This window comes from Megalobrama amblycephala, linkage group LG17, assembly GCF_018812025.1.
Source record: "Megalobrama amblycephala isolate DHTTF-2021 linkage group LG17, ASM1881202v1, whole genome shotgun sequence".
NCBI classification, from domain to species: Eukaryota; Metazoa; Chordata; class Actinopteri; order Cypriniformes; family Xenocyprididae; genus Megalobrama; species Megalobrama amblycephala.
The window spans coordinates 5,452,053-5,460,303 of NC_063060.1; the positions used below are offsets into that span (position 1 = coordinate 5,452,053).

Consider the following 8,251-nt stretch of genomic DNA (forward strand, 5'->3'; position numbering starts at 1 on the left):
CGCTTGGCTTGTTTCTTCACTCTGCTTGCAGAACTTCAGATGATTCCGCTGGGCGGTTCCGCCTGGCCTGGATCATGAGCATATGCAAATATTGGGGGCGGAGTCCCCGACTGTTACGTAACAGTCGGTGTTATGTTGAGATTCGCCTGTTCTCCGGATGTATTTTAAACAAATGAGGTTTATATAAGAAGGAGGAAACAATGGGGTTTGAAACTCAGTGCATGTCTTTTCCATGTACTGAACTCTTGTTATTCAACTATGCTAAGGAAAATTCAATTTTTGATTCGAGGGCACCTTTAAGGCAAGCGCAAGCTCTGTGGGCGGAGAGCACGGGATTTAAAGGGGCCGCAGCATAAAATCGGCGAGTTTGTAATGATTCCCCAAAATAGGCAGTTAAAAGAATTAATAAAAAAAAATCTATGGGGTATTTTGAGCTGAGACTTCACAGACACATTCAGGGGACACCATAGACTTATATTACATCTTTTAAAAACATAATCTAGGGCACCTTTAAAATAGGCTTTATTTTTACAGCTGTATCCAGTAACATTACCGTTCATTGCTTTGTTTGATGTTTTTAAAAATGACTGTGGCCAAGTTAGCTCCTCAGTGTCATTAGCGTTAACTTAGATTTGTGTAAAAAAAATAATTTGGCAAATAACCTTTTGATTAAAACGCTATTTGGACAGAATTTCATATCTTTCTGGGAGGTGGGGTGATTTAATAAACGCAAATTTTCACCCCTTTTTCAGTAAAATAGCAGGCGATATAAGCTAATATTAGGCCTAATGTTACCTGTTATTTTTCACTGAACTTCTAGTTGTTTGAGTCTATTTTTTTTGTTTACATGAGGTGGAGAATAGTCATATGTAATGTTGTTTCAGATAATTATTTCACATCCTATTAATTCATAATTAATAAATTACCGTGTGTGTGTTCTGTTGCACCTTACAGCTCAATCAAGTGCCGACAGTGTGTTTTTTGGAGTATTTCTTCTTTCTATTTCATCTTTCATCTGAGGAAAGTAAGATTAAAAATTGTTTTAAACTTGATTTAGCCAGCTATTTTGTCAAATACTGATAATGGTCCACAACTACAGCTTTTAACATGTAATAATTGTGCCATTTCAAACTATAATTTAATAAAGTTTAAAAACCCACTTGTATCAGTAAACTTTAGTTCTAGTATACTAGTTTCAGTCTATGTTTGTTTACATTTGACAAATCTCCACCTCATGTAATGTTGTTTCAGATCATTATTTCATATCATAGAGAGGAAGTGTCATTGCTCCCTATGTAGTCCTCACCGAGCCATCAGATTCAATCAAAATATCTTAATTTGTGTTCTGAAGATGAACGAAGGCCTTACAGATGTACAACGACATGAGGGTGAGTAATAAATGACATTATTTTCATTTTTGGGTGAACTAACCCTTTAACTATAATAAATTGACAGGATTTTTGTTATATTTTATCCCTTGCAACTGTTGGGGGCTATGACACAAAACGTGTCACATGGAACATCCTTTCCCGCATTCAACCAGATGGAGTCCAAGAAGTTCCTCCTGTGTAAGTAAATGTAATAAATATTGCATGGCTAAAAAATGTAAGCACATTTATTTTTTTGCCAAAAAAAATGTTGTTGTTTTTTTGTTGTTGTTCAAAATGTATGTAACGAGCGAGTTCATATTGGGACTATTTTAGACTGGTTCTAGTCGGCAGCGCTGTGGAGTAGCACAGTATCTGCGTGACTCGTCATAGACATAAACAGAGAGAAGTAGCTCCGGCTATAATGTTCTTCCGCAAGATGCATGCAGTTCTGTTTATTAACCGCTAGAGCACCAAAAGTTACATAGTGTACCTATAAATGTCCAACACGATCACATGAGAATGCGTATCAATAGTACGAGTTTGTAATCTCGTAGAATATATACGCCAAAATGAGTTTTGGCGTGCTTATGGTACGCGGATTTTTCGCTTGCATATAATACGCACTTTATGGCGTGTATATGATACGCTCTTGGGTAGGATTGGGGTGGGGGGTGGGGGGTTCGTACGTATAATACGCCATAAAGTGCGTATCATATGCACGCGAAAAACTGCGTACCATAAGCACGCCAAAACTAATTGTGGCGTATATATTCTACGAGATTACAAACTCGTACTGTTGATACGCATTTTCGTGTGATCGGGCTCAAATGTCAGATTGTACACTTTTGTTTTTAAAGCAGTGGTTATGTGTATCCTTTAAAAAAAAACTGGTAGCTTCAATGTGAATTAATTTTTTAAATGAAAAACTGCTTGTGTATTACAGGTCCTGTGAGAAAGAGCCATGTATCACATACCGCCACTGATGAAGACATTACAAAACGCACAATACGATGGTTCAGCCTGGCAGCTGATAGGGGAAGCTCAAGGAACCATCCCACTGTGAGCACCCAACAAAGTTTCAGAGTTTCATTGGCTACGTTTACATGCACCGATTTTCGTCAATCCGAATTAATTGAATCTGATTGCAGATCTGTTTACATGTACTATAAACATTGTAATCTGATTCAAATATCCATTTATATTTGTTTTATATACATTCCGATTAAAACTTTGATGTCATATCAATCACTTGTGGTAACCCAGGTTGCATCAACAGAGTCAGAGATATTGTCAAATGCAGCAAATCTTGGCAATATTAAGAGGATTTGGTATTTCCAATTAATGTAGGCCTGTTACATACTTCTTGTTTATTATTATTATTACTATTAGGTTAGGCTTCTTTCTTTTATTATTAAATTAATATTATAATAAATTTGCCCCACAATAATTTCATAGCGCATCACCACATAACTGCCATGCTCTGAGGATAATATAACTTATAAGATCAGGCTATTAGCTATCTTTGAAAATGATTTAAACTTTTTTTTTAGGTCTTATACAATAAATTATAGGCTTATAATTAAAGTTATTAAAAGTGCCAATGAAAATTAAGCGCAGCTTTACTTCAAGCACCGACAACTTGTTTAACACAAAATACTATTATTTTCATTTGTTTCACTAGCCTATATGTACGGCCACAAGAGAAATAATGGAATAAATTTAGACAGTTACATAGGCTACCGTTATCAGCATTTTATGTTTGTTAGATTAATCTAGATTAATTTCAAAATTACAGTGAGATCAATCTAGATTAAAAAAAATAATCTATGCCCACCACTAAATTATATACACTATATTGCCAAAAGTTTTGGGATGCCTGCCTTTACGTGCTCATGAACTTTAATGACATCCCATTTTTAATCGATAGGGTTTAATATGGACCCTTTGCAGCTATAACAGCCTCAACTCTTCTGGGAAGGCTTTCCACAAGGTTTAGGAGTGTGTTTATGGGAATTTTTGACCATTCTTCTAGAAGCGCATTTGTGAGGTCAGGCAGTGGTGTTGGTGAGAAGGCCTGGCTCACAGTCTCTGCTCTAATTCATCCCAAAGGTGTTCTATCGGGTTGAGGTCAGGTCTCTGTACAGGCCAGTCAAGTTCCTCCACACCAAACTCGCTCATCCATGTCTTTATGAACAGAAACCTGTTCAAACTGTTCCCACAATGTTGGGATAATGAAATTGTCCAAAATGTCTCGGTATGCTGAAGCATTAAGAGTTCCTTTCACTGGAACTAAGGGTTCAAGCCCAACCCCTGAAAAACAACCCCACACCATAATCCCCCCTCCACCAAACTTTACACTTGGCACAATGCAGTCAGGCAAGTAATGTTCTCCTGGCAACCGCCAAACCCAGACTCATCCATCGGACTGCCAGAGAAGCGTGATTGGTCACTCCAGAGAACACGTCTCCACTGCTCTAGAGTCCAGTGGCTCGTGCTTTACACCACTGCATCCGACGCTTTGCATTGCACTTGGTGATGTAAGGCTTGAATGCAGCTGCTCGGCCATGGAAACCCATTCCATGAAGCTCTCTACTCACTGTTCTAATCTGAAGGCCACATGAAGTTTGGAGGTCTGTAGCTATTGACTCTGCAGAAAGTTGGTGACTTCTGCACACTGTGCGCCTCAGCATGCGCTGACCCTGCTCTGTGATTTACGTGGCCTACCACTTCGTGGCTGAGTTGCTGTTGTTCCCAATTGCTTCCACCTTATGATACCACTAACAGTTGACCGTGGAATATTTAGTAGTGAGGAAATTTCACGAATGGACTTATTGCACAGGTGGCAACCTATGCCGGTACCACGCTTGAATTCACTGAGCTCCTGAGAGCGACCCACACCTGTGGCCATGAAAGTGACTGGAACTTCTGAATTCATTGATTTGGAGGGGTGTCCTAATTGGCAATATAGTGTGTTGTATAAAAAGTATTACACAACTATACTCTCGCAATCCATATCAATTGTACTTATTAACCATAAATGTCACTTCCACCACAGAGGGCAGTGTGGTGGAAATGACTGTGGTGGAAATGACATTTCTGTAGTTTTTTTGTGAAAAAATGGAAGATAGCTTCACTGATTAGCTTTGAATTAATACTTAGCATTTCATGTATGCAAAATACTGTTATTTAACTTAAAATTTTTAGCTTTTTAAAAACACCCTTGAAGGTACAGCATGTTCGGAAATGACGTAGAATAAATATATTAACTGATCTAGCAATATTTACCTTGATTTTTCTTCATTTTTTGTTGATGAAAATTTAAAATTTCCTCCATGTCCAACATGTGCTCTGATGTCACTGAACATTTCCACAGAAACCACCTAAACAATTGTGGTAGATTTTTCCTTACGCACCTGACTTAGTTAAACCGGGTGTCCCAGACACCCATAAATCTATAAATTTTATAAATTTATACTCTACTAAGCGTACTTCAATACCTGTTCGAGTTGGCCGACGTCTCTGCCTGTTTTGGGGCACTATCACCTGATACTAAGCTCTTTAGTGCTCCTCACCTCCACTAAACACTATCAGTATAGAAGTAAGATCTCTAGTGCTTAGTTTGCTGCAGCCTAAAAACTAAACAGACTCCAGACTATGCCTCAGAATATGCTTTAATCACAGCCGGGAGAGTTCTCATCAATTCCAGAGAATCTCTCTCCGAACAAAGGAATACAACAGGTTTTATAGGATTTCAGGTACACTTCACAGTCAGTATGGCATGATCTATTACTCATTATCATCAGTCTTAATACGATTGGTTTAGATTTAAGAAAAACATCTCAGTTCCTCTGTCCCGCATAAATTTAGATTAGAACAACTGAATCACAAGATCATCAAAAATGTCTCAGGGTTAATAGTTCAGATAATAGTTCAATAGGTTAAAACAATTCCTCAAAGACTATTTTTTATCCTCAGAAGGATGCTGTCTAGCCAGCACAGCAGAATTTTTCTGAATCACAACACTCAGTCCTAGTGACTATTTCTCTATTTCAAAGTTAGATTATTATTAGTCCTGTAGAAGAAAAGAAATGTTAGTTCATTATTAATTAGTTCAAAAATTCCATCACACAATTTTTCACACAAACTTTTTAAAGGGACATTACAGCGTTGTGGTGGAAATGACACCAATACTGTGCGTCAGCTATATTTTGTATAAAAAGTAATATTGATAGTAGTCTCACATTAAATACTATAATGTGTTTTAATTATTTTACTAGTGCTTAATTCAGATACATTAATAGTTACCAAATAAGACATATTTTTACACTGCTTATCATTGTTGAAGTTTAAAAGTCTGGGTGTGGGACAAGGAGAAAACAGTGATTTTGGCACATATAAGGAGGTTGAAAACTATGAAAAAATCATAATAGAAAGGTAGTAAAAAGTTTTTAAGGTGGTTTTATTGTTAGTTTGATAAAGAAAGAGGAATTTGTCCAAAATTATATGTATATTTAAAAATATGCCCAAAGGACATAAAAGTGCCCGTAGTCTAAGAATCACCCTTAAACACAACACAGTTTCTTTATTTATTATATCAGTAGTTAAGGGTAAAAGTCATTTTTAAAATATTCGGAGTCTTTTGTGCCGAGTCGAGTCAAGTCTGAAGTCATTTCAGGTCGAGTCCGAGTCCGAGTCTGAAGTCTGTTAAAATACGAGTCTCTAACTCCAGTGCCCATCTCCATAGATATACATAATATGCCCATCTCTGCCTCAGAAGGCAGCATTTTCCAGTTTTCGGACGCAGCCATTGTAAATTTGTTTTGGGACTGGTAAAAGTGTTTTGCGTCTTGTTAATTTGTTTTCTAAAATGTAAATTTCTTTCATCCTTGGTGTTTTCCCATGTAGCCTAATTGTGTTTTATGATAGGTAAAAATGTTTTCCAAAATGTAAATTTGTCTTGAGTTTCATAAAAGTGTTTCACACTTTGTAATGTTGTTTTGCACTTCCCGGCCACTGTAGGTCTAGAGCTTTGAGCTTTAAAAAAATCAGTTATAGTATCAAGTGTAGTTTAAAGGTTTGTCTCACTTTAAAGCACTCAGTTTTTAATAAAATGACAGAAATAGGTATATCAGTAGGTGCATTTAGATTGTAATCGGTTTAAAAGTCCATTCCGACTGAATATGCTCCATATAAACACTTCAGTCAGAATAAAAATGTCCAAACCGAATGAAATTGTAATTGGTTTGAGAGGGGTGGGATAAACCTTTCTATAAACCGAACAAAATTAAAAATCTGCCATGTTAACATGTTAAACCTATTACTTTGCGTCAACGTCATCATGTCAAGAGGTCTGGGCCTGGGGTCGTCAGTGTGCAAAATGGCGGCGGCAAAATCAAACTAGAGTAAAACTGAAACAAAACATTTATTAAATACACTGAAGGAACTCAGTATATCATTACTACAAACCTTCATCCGCACGCTTCTGCTTTTCGGAGGAGGGAGGGGTAGTATTGAGATGCTCCTTAGAGATGAAAAGCCTCCAAAAAGGTCGGCTTCCTGTGCCCGTCTTTTCCTCACACCATCCAGCAGTAATATGCAACAAATTCACGCTGTTTCTTAATTAAGAGCAACACTTTACATAAAAAATAGCGCACATAAGAAATAATGAAACTCCATGATGACATGAATAAAAGGTGGCAAAGAGGATATAGGCTAATATGCGCATGTCACAAAGTCATTCCGTTTGAAAGCACCATATCGGATTAGATAAGGTCTCATCTAAACAGTCTACCGAATCTTTTAATCTGATTTATTTCAATTGGAATGACAAAAAAGTGTACATGTAAAGGTGTCTAGTGATATCATGTGGGTAACACTGGGTTTTGATTGTCTGGAGCTGCTACAACAAATGCTTTGTATTTACTCTTGTGTACTGTACGTTAATTTTTTTGTGCTTCCTTGTCTTTCGTTCATCATCTGTGCTTTATTTTTCGTGAAGCATTTTGTTGTGCGTCAACTGTGATAAATAAAAAATAAAGACATCCACTGGCATTGCGTGTATAGAGTACACAAGAGATGACGCGTTTTTGTAGGCCAAACCAGAAGTTAGTGGCGCACGGGTTCCCTCGATCGAAAGCTTTTTCCCATAGACTTTTGGAAAATCGCAAAAAATAAGCTGTGTTCAACAAAGGGTTATGACACTTACACATTTTGTCTATCAAGACAGTCTTTACAAGTTAACACAACATTTATAGATTTTGAAGCCTAAATAAAGCCGTCAGATATAAAGGCTAACTGTAGGCTATAAACGGACTACATCACACCATGGTCGCGGATCAATGTCACCACCACCAAGCTTCCTCCAACTTTATTTAGAAAACAACTTTATTTAAAAACAGATTTTGATCTGCGCTGTGTATGAATACTTATCCACTTTTTCATGAGAAATTCTGTCCATTCGTTTTGTCCAAAAATGTTAAAATAATTAAAAGGAAATAATTTATGCGTGCCTTTATGCGTGAGATATTTTTATCTTTTGTTAATAATGTTTTTATTTGTTTATTATTTTGTTAGTTTATATAAACCTTAATATTATTTTTTGTTTAACTACAATCTCTCAAGAGAAATAAAGAACTAGTAATCGATTAACTTAATATCTCTGAATTTTGTGTACTACAATATGTTAAAAACTACAATGTGAAAATACTAAACATATATGTATATTTACTGACAGGTAAAACTTCTAAGAACGTGAGCCTGAAACACGGGCTAGTGAGTGTTATTTCCTTAGTCATGATGATGTCTAAAGTCCCCGCCAAAGCAAGTAGTCCCTTTTAGCAACTTGTTAGCAACCAACGTTTTTAAGACACAATAAAGGTTTA

General features: G+C 36.6%; 1 long non-coding RNA gene across 1 annotated transcript; it reads left to right on the forward strand.

The window, feature by feature from the left end:
* The first annotated feature begins 410 nt into the window (after positions 1–410).
* LOC125251797 lies at positions 411–3,254 on the forward strand. Its single transcript, XR_007181077.1, has 3 exons — positions 411–1,388; positions 1,544–1,568; positions 2,314–3,254. It is a non-coding gene; the product is annotated as an uncharacterized LOC125251797 (long non-coding RNA).
* Positions 3,255–8,251: the final 4,997 nt, after the last annotated feature.